Raw genomic sequence first — 13,823 nt, 5'->3', positions numbered from 1 at the left:
CACCCCCAACGCAATCAAATCAATTTAAAGAGCACTGACATTCAGGCGATGAGGCGGAAGGCAGTCCACCTTGAGAGTGCTCCTAATCTGGTTGTTCTTGAGCCTGAATCCTTAACTGAGAGAGTGCGATGGGAAATGAGAAGAATGCCTCCTCTCCGTGAAACCAGACACCCTTTTGGAATCTGGGCTGAGCGCTAGAATCTGGATCCCACCCCCTTGCCTACCTCCAGGCTCCAGTAAGCAGCGGCTGGCTTCCTCCCCTCCGCTCCTTCCGCAGCAGCGGACACACGGATCCCGAGCAGCCTGAAGCTTGGGTCCCGCAGAGCGCTCGTGCCAAGCGCTTCTCTCCACTAGTTACCAAATTAGAAAAGGGGCAGAGACGCGCAACCAGGATGGTGGTTAAAATCCAGGTTTTAGGCACCAGCGTCCCAGAAGGTTCCGACGCTTCTTCTGTACTCTCACCCAGCTCTTTCGCCTGGCAAACGGTTACCCAGGGACCTGGGAGCCCCTGGCAGCAGCTCCTTCTCTTCTGCTCTGCCTGATCCCTCCAATCTCCGCCGCCGCTGCCACACTGCACGCCCCGCTATCCACTCACCGCACAGAGAGAAGGCCTGGCAGAGACAGGCGGAGGGAGGAGAATGGATTAAACGGAGAGATTTTTCGGGTAGGGGAAGAAAAACTTTGATGTTGGAACCGCACACACAGGACTAAGAAACCCTAACAAGTTGCAGGTGCCGGGGCGGGGAGGACGCTTTCGCCAGCTCTGAGATAAATCACCCCCGAGCAAAATAGGGAGAGGAAGCTCTGTGCTCCTTGAACGATCCCCGAGCGCACTTCGTAATATCTGGTCTTCGAGTCTATTGGAAAAGCACAGGGAATGAGAAGCCCTTTTGGTTCTCTCCTGGGATGCAAAACCAAATGCGCCTCCCGCTGGAGAGGCTGGCGGGGGAGTCAGTGCAAAGAGGTCAGACAGAAACGCAGATCCAGGAAGAGCGAGGGGCAACCAGGGCTGCCGCCTGCTAGAGCAGAGGCGCGACTCCCTTCGGGCAAAGCGACTGCTACAAACTCCGTTCCCTCCTACTCAGGGACGGGCACATTGAAGGGCTTGAACAGACGTCAGCACCGGCTGAGCTCCAGGGGTGAGCGCCAAGGCTCCCGCCCCGCAGGCTGGAGCGCGCAGAGGGCGACCTGCTTGCGCCGCTGAGTGACCTAGTCGAACACAGCGCTGGCGGCTGTTTGTCAACCCCCAGAGCCCATCGTGAAGCCCATCGTAAAGCCCATCGTAAATGACGTACCGGTGGTATTTACTGCGATAGGTGCACTTGCCGAGTTGAACAGAGCCACAGCTGCGTGAGTAGGATCTGACCACTCTGCGCGCACCCAGCATTAGGTCATCGAGGCGCTCAACACTTAATTACAAGGGAACACACCTCCCTCTTTCGCGGTGGCTTGAGTCATCGCTCTGATTCACTTTGCAAAGTTAGTTGAAATAGACGCCTTTTAAAATATAAAGGGAATTAAAATTTTCAGTCTTGAAATTCCAATCAAGACGATAGTCAAACCTTTGCTTTATCCCCATATGCGTATTTCCTAATTCAGAGTTACAACGGGTGAAACTATTCGACGTGTAAAAAAAAAAAAAAGCCCTGCACTCTTTCTTAAGTGATTTTCATGCTTAGATACTCACTAGGAACTTAGAAGTCTTTGCACAAGGACATGGTATTTCTACTTACCTAAAGTGGCATTTTCTAACGGTTTTGTGGCCATTTCCAGGTGGGCAGCAGGGAATTAAATTCAAAGTCAGAAGTGTGATGAAAAGGAATTTACAAATTTTCCTTTGTAAAACGACCAAGTATGTTTCCAAATGAGTTTTACACTTTGCCTGAATAATGATGTAACATGTATCTGCTATATTTTTGAAGCAATAGAGTAAGATTAAACAAGTGTGGGAAAATAATTCAGAAAACAGGATTCACACCTCCACAGCCCCTTCCTAAATTTCCTTCAGGAAGAACGCAATTAAGGGAGTAGGTGTCCAGGCTCTGTTCTGGGCTCCTTGTGACTTTCAGTGTACCGCCTAGGGATAACAGAATGGGAAGTCCCAAGATCAAAGGAACCTGCAATTGTAAAGAGAAGACAGCACTTACATTTTCTCCCTTTGTGCATGTCCAACCTAGCCAAGGTAGATTCCCCCTTATCACAATCAGTCCAAGCCTTTTAAAAGTGGCAAATACTGAGAGCAGGCTCCATATTTGCGCCATCACCCAGGACTGCCCAAAGGTCCTCCCTCTGGTGGCCATCTACAGGAAACACTCGTGTGTGTGTGTGTGTGTGTGTGTGTGTGTGTGTGTGTACACACGATCGTGTGTGCGTGCTGGTTTGTGTGGGAAGACTTATCACTGAGAGAACCCACCAGTCACCTGCACACAGCAGTTTAAAGAGTTTCATTTTCTTCCTCAGACCCTGGCCCTGAGCTGGGAGGGTCTTCCCAAACCTTATTTTAGAGAGGCATTACTGTAAATGTGTTGGAAACTGGCAACAGTGACAGTGTTTTTGCTCTTTATAGTGAATATATCCCAAAAGATAGAAGTTGGGATTGGGGAAGGGAGCCGAATATATAAGGACTTTGGAAAAATATGAACAGCATAAACCAACTAGTTTTTCTTCAAATAAATGAAACTTGCTAAGAAGTCGGGGACAGAGTTAATTTGGTTTGTTGTTGCCTATACCTTGCACTCCGTTTGGTTCAAAGTCTCCCAAGTTCAGCATCCCTCAAAAAGCTTTTGGGTTGGGGGAAGGCTTCATCACAGTACAAAGAACTGAAGGCCTGCGCCTGCCTCCCTGGAACCAAGAGGGTCCCATCCCACCCCACGGTTTTGTAGCTTTCTGGGAGGCCAGTGACTATCTGGAGAATCCCCGGGTTTTCCATCGGACTCAGAGTCCGGGTACGGGGGTGAGGGGCAGCCTGGACTGAGCGGGAAACAGGTAGGCGTCCATGTCTCAGGTCGGGTGGGAGCAAACCCGTGAAAGCACTTAGTGGGAACTCCTTTCTGGGCTGGAACCTCAGGGTGCCCTGTCCTCAGCTGCTGGGCTGGTGCTGGTTCATTGGGAGGAAAGAGATACCCCAACCATTTACGAATCAGATCTTCATGCGCCGCAAGACCCGACACCAGCGCTCCCTCAGCCAAGTCCTCGCTCAGGGGTTGAGTCGCTTTCCCAGAGAGAAAAGGCGGCAGTGCTCTCGGGAGATTTTCTAGCGCGCAATGTTGCTCCCTTCACTCACCTCACTTCCACCTCTACCCACACACACACACTATTAGAAGGCTCTGATTCGAAAGGACACAGAAAAGGCCTCACTCTCTCTGTTGTCCCCTCCAACGCGCGCGCCCAGGCGAATGCCCGGAGCTGCCCGGAAGCTGAGCCCCTGAGCAACAACCTCTGCGCGCTGTGCCAGCGGCGGGCCTGGGCACGGTGTCCGCGACAGACACAAACACGCAGCCTCAGCCAGCCACCGGGACCATCCCGGCTGTAGGCTAGGCGTCCGGAAGCAAATGCCTGACAGCTTCTCGCACCAACTGGTTGAGCTGGCGCCTGGAGACTTTCGCTTCCCCGAGAGCTTCCGATCTGCGAGCGGGAGGGGCGGCCAACTGCGGGACGAGGGCGCCCCCAGCGCTGCCGGGCGCGTCGGGAACTGCAGTCGGCGCGCTCCCGCCCGTTGAGCGCGCTGTCCTCCAGACCTGAGCGGTGGGCGCTGGCGCAGAGCGCCTAGATAAAGGGAGGGCTGCAACTTTGTATGAGATCTTTCGTCCTGTTTCCCTTCTGGGACACCGACTCTTCATCTCAACCAGATCACCAGGTCCTAGTTGTTCCTTTGACTCTAACCGGATTCACCTGCGTCCCTGCCCCAAGTAACAGGCGACCTAAGTGAGTGAGTGAAAGTCCCTCAGTCGTGTCTGACTCTTCCATGGTAAGAGGGTGACTACTTTATTAGAGACAACAATTCACCTAATGTATTCAGAATATAATATTTTTGGCAAAGTCTGTTTGTGTTCTATTCGTAAGTTAGAACTAAAATACACTGAAAAATAAATGCTAGGAGTCTTGGAAACTAAATACAAGTGTTGTGTTACCAAATGAAAGTCACTCAATCGTGTCCAACTCTTAGCGACCCCATGGACTATACAGTCCATGGAATTCTCCAGACCAGAATACTGGAGTGGGTAGCCTTTCCCTTCTCCAGGGAATCCTCCCAACCCAGGGATCGAACCCAGCTCTCCCGCATTGCTGTCGGATTCTTTACCAGCTGAGCCTGGTGACAAAACAGAATGTGTACTTACTAGCATGAAGTGAGAATCTGCTCTTTGGATCACAGGATCAAGTTTCCAAAAACTCTAGGAAATAACTTCCTCTTGAATGCGTCTGAAAGAATCAACCTTCTTTGATGCGGCTTTAGATCAGTCAGAGCAATTCTTCCTTCAGCTAATCCAAGCATGTCCTCCCTGCCTTTTCTTCTTTTCCTCCTTCTTTGATAAATCAAAGAAATAGAATCTGTAATATTGGAAAGAGTAACAATTGTTTTTGCTTCTGTAAGCTCAATGATACATTTTATTTGTTTTTTGTCCTAAATGAAAGTATTTTGCTGGAGTACCTACAGTAGAAGAGCTACACATATCAACAGTAATTAATTAGATTAAATTTGCATGATAGTAAATAGTATTGATTTTCTTTTATTATGACCTGATTTAGTTAAAAAAGTCTTATGACAAATCACTTCCTTAGATCTAGAGAAAACTCATCTATAAAATGAAAACAAAAATACTACCTTTAAAATATTGTTCATTTATGAATACATTTTATATATATTAATATTCTTATAGATTAAGTCATGATACTTGGAGATCCTGGTCAAAAATGCTAAAAGTGAATCTCAAAAAGATATTGGAGAAATGATGGGATTTTAGAGGGAAATATTTAGGGAAATAGTCTGTAACTGAATATTTGCTTTGTTATATCTATATTTTGAAACAGTTGATATTTAAAATATTAACTTATTTTTATTGTTGTTTTAAAGTGTATATTCAATTTATAATTATTATAAAATATTTGCTATATTCTGTATGTTTTACAATATATCAAAGTAACTTATACCAAATAGTTTGTACCTCTTAATACGTTACCTCATGTTGACTCCCCACACTTCCCCCTCCCCAATGGTAACCCCTAGTTTGTTCCTTATATACATGAGTCTGCTTCTTTTTTAGTATATTTTCTAGTTTGTTTTATTATTTAGATTTCACATATAAGTGATAGCATACAGTATTTGTTTTTTTCTGTCTGATTTATCATAAGGCCCTCCAAGTCCACCCATGTTCCTGTTAATGGCAAAATTTTCATCCTTTTTAATGGCTGAGTAGTATTCCATTGTGTGTGTGTGTGTGTGTGTGTGTGTGTGTGTGTGTGTGTGTGTGTACACCATCTATCCATTCATCTGTTGATGGACCATTAGGTTGCTTTCTTTCTTGGCAATTGTAAATAATGCTGATATAAACATCAGGTGCATGTATCTTTTAGTATTATTGTTTTGTTTTTTGGTGTATATTAAGAAGTAGAATTGCTGGTTCATATAGAAGTTCTGTTTTTAATTTGTTTTTAAGAAAGCACCATACTGTTTTCCAGATGGCTGCACCAATCTACATTCCCTTCAACAGTGTCTGAGTGTTTCATGTTTTCCACATTTTCACCAATATCATTATATCATTATATCATTCTTTTTGTTGATAGTCATTCTGACAGGTGTGAGGTACTATCTCATTGTGGTTTTGATTTGCATTTCTTTAATAATTAGCAGTACTGAGCATCTTTTCATGGACCTGTTGGCCATTTGCACTTCCCCTTTGAAGAAATGTCTATTCAGCTTTTCTGCTCATTATTTTCAGTGAGGAAGTTCTATTTTTTTATTTTTTTAGACTTTATTGAACAATAGTTGTTTATAATATTATATAATTTACAGGTGTACAATAGAGTGATTCACAATTTTAAAGGCTATAATCTGTTTACAGTCATTATAAAATATTGGCTATATTCCCTTGAAAAATATTTCCTTGTAGCTTACCTTTTTTGTTATTTAAATATAGCAGTGTATACATGTTAATAAATTGGATTGCTTATTTCTCTGATGTTGAGTTGTATGAACTGTTTATATATGTTGGCTGTTAATTGTTTATGGCTCATATCATTTACAAGTAATTTCTCCCATTTCATAGGTTGTCTTTTTATTTTGTAGATGATTTCCTTTGGTGTGCAAAGGAGAAATAGAAAGATGAATGGAGTCCAAATTGGAAAGGAAGAAGTTAAACTTTAACTGTTTGCAGATGACATGACATTATACATAGAAAATCCTAAAGACACCACCAGAAGACTATAGAGATGATGGGTGAATTTGGTAAAGTTGCAGGATACAAAATGCAAAAATGCAAGATACAAAAATCTATTGCATTTCTATACACTAACAAAAAGCTATCAGAAGAAGAAATTAAGGAAACAATCCCAGTACAACTTCATCAAAACAGTAGAAACCTAGAATAAGCCTACTAAAGGAGGTAAAAAACTTGTACTCAGAAAACTGTAAGACACTGATGAAAGAAACTGAAGACCATAGATGGAATGGTATACTGCGTTCATGGACTGGAAGAACTAATATTTTTTAAATGACCACATAACCCAAGGCAATCTATGGATCCAGTGAAGTCTCTAACAAAATTCCAAGAGCACTTTTACAGAACTAGAACAAGAAAAATTTAAAATGTGTATGGAAACATAAAAGATCCTGAAGAGCCAAAACAATCTTGAGAAAGAAGAACAGAACTATAGGTATCATGCCCTCTAACTTCAGACTATACTGGTATATGGTGGTGGGTACATACATGTTAAGTCGCTTCAGTCATGTCTGACTCTTTGCGACCCTGTGGACTGTATCCCGCCAGGCTCTTCTGTCCATGGCATTCTCCAGGCAAGAACACTGGAGTAGGTTGCCATGTCCTCCTCCAGGGAATCTTCCTGACCCAGGGATTGAACCTGCATCTCTTTCATCTTCTGCATTGGCAGGCAGATTCTTTACCACTTGAGTCACCTGGGAAGCCAGTATATGGTGGGACCACCCTAAATGACTGTTCTCTTGCTCTCTGTCCATCCCTGCATGATCAGTGCTTGCTTCACCTACATCTTACTTATCTGACTGACCCTCCTACCTACTTACCCCACCCCAGCTAGTGACTTTTCTAACTCTTAGATCAGAACATCTCCACCACTGATAGCTCATCAAAGGGGTAGTGAGGGGTAGTGAGTGCCAAGCAACCAATGAAGTAACCTGATTCAATTCTCCCTGTAACTGGTAAACTTCTCTTCCTCCCAGGAGCAAAGTCTGCCCACATGTCCTGTCCACCATCTGCCACACATGGCGTAGTGGCCCTCCAGGACCATGCTTCAGACATGTAAGAGCTTGCTAGTCGATAAACTATTGATGTGTCTGTGACTGACTCTGGGCTCTTTCTTTGGTTTTGAATCTGTGTAATCATAGGCTTTGTAGGCCTGTAGGATGCATCCCAACAATTTCAAAGCTACCGTAATCAAACTGGTATGGTATTGGCGCAAAAACAGACCCACAGATCAGTGGAACAGAATAGAAATCCTAGGAATAAACCCACACACTGACAGTCAATTAATCTACAATAAAGGAGGCAAGAATATACAATGGAGAAAGTTTCTTCTGCAAGAAAACTCAGAAAACTGGACAGCTACTTGTAAAATAATGATATTTCGCTAATATCATATACAAAATAAGCTAAGTGTATTAAAGACCTAAATGTAAGTAAGATCAGATACTGTAAACTTCCTAGAGGAAAACATAGGCAGAACATACTTTGACATAACTTATAACAATAATTTCTTGGACCTGTCTCTTAAAATATAGGAAATAAAAGCAAATATTAAAAAATGGGACCTAATTGAACATTTTTATTTTTAACTGTGGTAAAAAACACATTACATGAAATTTATCATTTTAACCATTTTGAAGTATACAGTTGAGGAGTGCTAAGTTTATATACATTATTGTGTGACAGAGCTCCAGAACCATTTCATCTTACAAAACTGAAACTCTACACCCATCAAAAAACTTCCCCTCTCCTTAGCCCCTGTCTTTCTTTCTCTCTCTCTCTCTTTTTCTAAATGTAGGTAACCATCTGCAAGCCAGGAAGGGTTCCTACCATAAACCAAATCTACTGGTACATTGATCTTGAATTGCTCTACTTCCAGATTTGTGAGAAACAAATTTTTGTTATTTAAGGCCACCCAGTCCATGATATTTTGCTATGGCAGCATGAGCAGACCAATACATATGTTAATTCTATTTTGATTTCTTGGTCAGTCACCATATTGCTTTCCGTAGCAGCTGCACCACTTTACATTCCCCTCTATAAGGTACAATGTTCTTATTTCTCTACATCTTTGCTCACACTTGTTACTTTGTTTTATCGATAATAATCTTTCTAGCAAGTGTGAAGTTGTTAGGGGATACATTGACTGAAACAACCCATCTGGCCAGGCACCACAGTATTCATTTGCATGAGTTATTTTATGACAGGAGGTCCTGATAAGGAACATGGAACCAATAAACCACCACTAACCCAAAGAGTTTGGGAAAGGTCAATAGGAGACGCCATGTGTCTTCCTGGTATCCATACTGGCTGAGCAGTATGTCTACCACCAGGAAGGACTCTGAGTCAGAAAGATTGGCCAAAGACAGCCTGGAAACTAATCCCATTACTATAGAACCCGAGGCTGTGAGCCAGGTGGCAGAGCAGTCCTCTTGGTTGCCCTTACCCTCCTGCTCTCCACCCAGGCACCCCTTGCCAATAAAGTCTCTTGCTTTGTCAGGATGTGTGTCTCCTCAGATAATTAATTTCTGAGTGTTAGACAAAAACCCTCTTTCAGGCCCTGGAAGGGGTTCCCCTTCCTGTGACAAGGTGATATCTCATTGTTTTGATATGAATTTCTCTAGTGATTAATGATATTGAGCATCTTTTCATATGCTTGTTGGTCATTTATATATCATTTCTGAAAAAAACATTCACATCTTTTTCCCATTTTAAAATCTGATTGCTGTTGAGTTGAAGAAGTTCTCTGTATTTTCTGGATTAATCCCCTATCAGAAATTTGATTTGTAAGTACTCTCTCTCAGTCTATAGGTTCCCTCTTCATTCTGTTGATAGTGTCCTTTTATGCCCAATAGTTTTTAAGTTTGGAGTGTATTTGTGTGTGAGTGTCTGTACCTTTATGTTAAACTATTATCTTGTCTCAATGATAGCATTCATATTTTGGAAACACACATAACAATTGAAACTTTCCGTAATAAATGAATTTGCTGATAAACCATGACTTTTCCTACTCCATATTAATATGAAAACTATCCTTCTGATTAACTTGTTCTATATTTCAAAGTATTATTTGGTTGTGGCTTACTTTACTTAATGTTGAGAGTTAATGATCTCACATATATTAGTTTTTGAAAGTTTAATATATTACATATATTAGGGAAAAGTCTTATACTTGTAACATGAACATCTGAGGCTTTTTTTTTTTAAGTTATTGTGAATAAGTATAGTTACTATAAAATATTCTACATATAAACAGAAAATCTTATATATATTTAACTATAATAAAAATGTTAACCAATCCAACTTCAGGAAAAAGGAGTGATTCATTTGTTAAAGGAAAACAATTAAAATACAGTGTGTTAAATTATAGGTCTAATTATACTTTCAGTAGAGTATACTTTTGCATTGTTATTTGTGCTCCATTCACATGTGGTGGCAATGGCACCCCACTCCAGTACTCTTGCCTGGAAAATCCCATGGACGGCGGAGCCTGGTAGGCTGCAGTCCATGGGTCGCTAAGAGTCGGACACAACTGAGTGACTTCACTTTCCCTTTTCACTTTCCGGCATTGGAGAAGGAAGTGGCAACCCACTCCAGTGTTCTTGCCTGGAGAATCCCAGGGACGGGAGAGCCTGGTGGGCTCCCATCTATGGGGTTGCACAGAGTTGGACATGACTGAAGCGACTTAGCAGCAGCATATATGATGTTCATATCTTGACAGAAAGCAGAATTAAGGTATTCCTTACAATACAACCTTGTTTTCTTTCTAAAGTAATTATTTTAACTTCAGATTTTATATTTTGTTTCCAAAATACAGGATAATATAAATAAGTAAATGATAAAATAAGACTTTAGGATCCTATATAATTATACATCTTTTATAATAAAGTTCAGTTGTGTCAAATATATGTATACAATTCCAGGAGAGGGAAGAAGAGGAAGACTATATTTATAAAGCATATCAATTCACATTAAACATGGAACATTTTATTTAATTTTCTATTTTCTAATTAAGAGATTCAGATAAGTTTTGATTAAGGTAAATGGACAAGAGTTTGAGCAAACTTCAGGAGATAGTGAAGGACAGAGAAGCTTGGTGTGCTGCAGTCCATGGGGTTGCAAGGAGTGGAGCCCGGCTTAGCAACTGAACAACATCTATGGGTTTATATGTTTAAAATAATAAAGTTTGGATTATATTTTGCTTGAGAATACCTTTATATTCCCAATTTTAAAAAAATGCAGAGAGGGTGGCAGTGGCGGGGGCCAAGGCGGCAGGTGGGGGAAGATGGGGGAACTTGATAAGAAGTACTGTGTGTACTGCTTGGTGGAGGTGAGCCCACTGCACTTCTGCTGCATCACCTGCCAGGACATTGAGCTGTGTGCTCTGAGTGCTTCTCAGCTGGTACAGTGATCAGCCACCACTGCCGCTATCTTGGCTACTGTTACAAGGAAAAGTCAGTTCTGATTTCATGTTGGAAGTGTTTCTTTGACATGACTTTTTGTTGCTTCAGTTATTATAATCATACATAATGGCCTGCCTCAGAGAATTCTGCCTCTATCCCTGTTAAACTAAAGTGCCTTTGTTCATGATCCTGCCCACCTGTGGATGGCAAGAAGGAAGAAATAAACACATCTCCTGCTTGAGATTTGCCATTCTAGGAGATATTTGCAAGATTAATAGCTTTTATACTTTGTTTCCCCTTCTCCTCCCATCTCTGATCCATAAAAGAACCTGGTATCCAGAAGAAGATAGTTATTTTGAGACATTAGTCTGCCATCTTCTTAGCCAGCCAAATTGCCAAATAACACCTTGCCTCAACACCTCGTCTCCAATTCATTGGCCTGTCATGCAACCAGCAGAACAAGCTTGGACACAGTAACACTACCAGCTGGTGGCCACAAGGACAGTTGCTTCTGGATGCCACTGAGCAGTTTGGCTTTGGAAACTGGGAGGATATGGCTGCTCACATGGAAGCTTTCCAGACTCCCCAGGAAGTGTTGGCTGAGCAGCATCAGCTGGACTACTTGCCCCTGTGTGACAACTACAAGAGAGAGAAGTATGACCAGGACAGTGAGATGTTCATCAGCTGGCTCTCAACTAAGAATACCATGCTGTGGAGATAGAGCTGAAGCTCGCACATATGGAAATATGCCTGCAGAAGCTCAAGGAGTTGAAGCAGTGCAAGAAAATCACAGTTGGCTACAACTTGGTGCCTGCCTTCCTAGGCAAAGACAAGGATAAGGAGGCTAAGCTCAAGGTCATCAGGGAGGAGAAAAAGTTGTGATTGAAGCTGCAGCCACTCACACGGTTAATTTCCTGCGAGGAGTTTTACAACCTGTTCCATAGCATGCACAAAAAAAGGTGCTGTGCACCAACATCCGGCAGCTGCAGTGGAACCAGCCCAAAGGCATCACCAAAATGGAGGAGTTGTCTAAGTATGAGGTGGCCCAGCATGCGTGCAAGAAGAGGAAGAAGAACAAGATGGAGGCAGGCACCAAATGAGGTAAGAAGGATAGCTAGGATGGCAAGAGCACTGCCATCCAGAACCTGCCCAGCTTCAAGCTCCTATTGGATGATGAGAAGGTGCTCTCCAGCTTGCTGAACTTGATCCCCATGTGCTACGTGACCATGAAGACCATCATCTTCAAGAACCACCTCCATAATTGGCAGACATCCCCTCTAAGAGCCAGCTTCTGGGCTATCTGGACAAAGTCCTCAAGAAAAAGTGTTTAAACTTCTTCAGAGAAAGTATATCCAGGGATCCTTCCTAAAGCTGTAGCTGTGAAAGCTGGAATGATGCTGTAAATCTTGTAAGCTAAAATGACAAGGTGTGTAGAAGGAGGGGTGGAGAGGAAACAATTTTTCCCCCATTATTGCTCATTTTTAAACAAATTGAGGTTTTTTTTTTTTTTTTTTTTTTTTAGTATAAATTCTTTATATGGTTCTCTGAAGAAGCAACAGTGACAATCTTATAGCGATCAAGGAGGAGACAAATACATGTATATTTTAACTTAGTCCTAAACCTTGTACTTTAAGATGACAATTGCCTTTAAGTGTTCAATTTGGAGAATGCTATGATGAAATTTGGAAATTTATGTTTATTTGTGACTTTCTTTCCATTGGTTCATGACTGTTGTGCTGTGGGTGGAGGCAAATCTTTCACTGCAGGGCTACCAGCTTCACCCTGTGACCTGAGCTCTGCCAGCTGCCCCACAGCCACCCACAGTGCCCAGCACAGCCTGGCATGTGGCACTTTAGGTGGGGGCTGGGTAGGGTAGATGAAAGAGAGGCCAGGGAAGGACAGGGTGGACATCCATAGGGACTTGCAAGGAGGAATCTGCTGTTGCACAGTTTGGCTAAACTGAGCTTCCCCGTAACCACTGGCAGTGGCAGAGTTTGATCTTGTAACTTCCAAACCGACTGCAAGGGAGCTCACCATGGAAGGAGCAGCAGACCTCAGCAGGCTCCCCTGGGTCTCTGGTGATGCAGGAACCAATGCAGACTGCCAGAACATTAAGCCTCTTCTACTAGGGATGTTTTTGCTGCTCTTAGAGCTTGTGTACATTGTATTTGGAAGAACTCATTTTAGGAAACTCATGGCTGAGAGTTTTGAGTCCTGGTACTAGCTCCCTCCAGGGTTTTCACCCCAGTAGCAAGTACCTCTTTCACTGAGATTGGCTATGTGTGTTACTTGGGTGGCATCAGGCACTTGGCTAGGCATGATGGGAGGGGCCCCTAGAGGCCTCTAAACTTGGGCACTGCTTCACTGGGTCACTGTCTTGAACCAGACTCAGGGGTGGCTCTGCCCAACTCTGTTTAAAGATGGTTTCAGGGGCACTTTTTCATGGACACGCACTGTACCTTCCTACTGGAACTTAAGGAATCCTTTGTTTTCCAGCTGCTTGGGGCTCTTGTGTCCAAGAACCTGCAGTAGAGTTAGTAGAATGGCCAGACCCCAGCATTCTCTCCTCCCTTGTAGCTACCAAGACTATTTACCTCCCAGAATCTCTGGGCTTCAAGTTACATTACAGTGAAGTTATTAAAAAAAAAAAAAAAAAAAAAAAACCTCATCATTTCCAAGGATGACTTAATTAAGTTGCCTTTTTCTTTCTATTTACATTCTTCTGTCCCCTAGGGTAAATTTGCAGCATTAAATAAACACTTCAAATATATTGTATATGGCTTTAGTTGTAAACCGCATCACATGCTGGCAGAGCAGTACTCCATGTGAGCTGAGAACAAGCCCGGAACTTCTCTCTGACCATGAAGTAGCAGGCAGTGGTGTCCCTCCTGAGCGCCCCCTGCATGCTGTCTCCTGCAGAATAAACATGGCTGACACTGTGCAGAGCAGAGATAGAGACAGTGCTATGTTTTTACAGGTGTTCTTG

The 13,823-nt window shown here is 42.9% G+C and overlaps 1 pseudogene; it reads left to right on the top strand.

Annotated features, from left to right (window-relative positions):
• The first annotated feature begins 10,719 nt into the window (after positions 1-10,719).
• On the top strand, positions 10,720-12,206 carry LOC136157262 (transcriptional adapter 2-beta pseudogene; annotated as a pseudogene).
• The last annotated feature ends 1,617 nt before the right edge of the window (positions 12,207-13,823 follow it).

The sequence above is a fragment of the Muntiacus reevesi genome, chromosome 2 (assembly GCF_963930625.1).
Source record: "Muntiacus reevesi chromosome 2, mMunRee1.1, whole genome shotgun sequence".
Taxonomy (NCBI): Eukaryota; Metazoa; Chordata; class Mammalia; order Artiodactyla; family Cervidae; genus Muntiacus; species Muntiacus reevesi.
The sequence above is the reverse complement of the archived record's forward strand: the minus strand, read 5'-3'. Positions and strand labels throughout refer to the sequence as shown.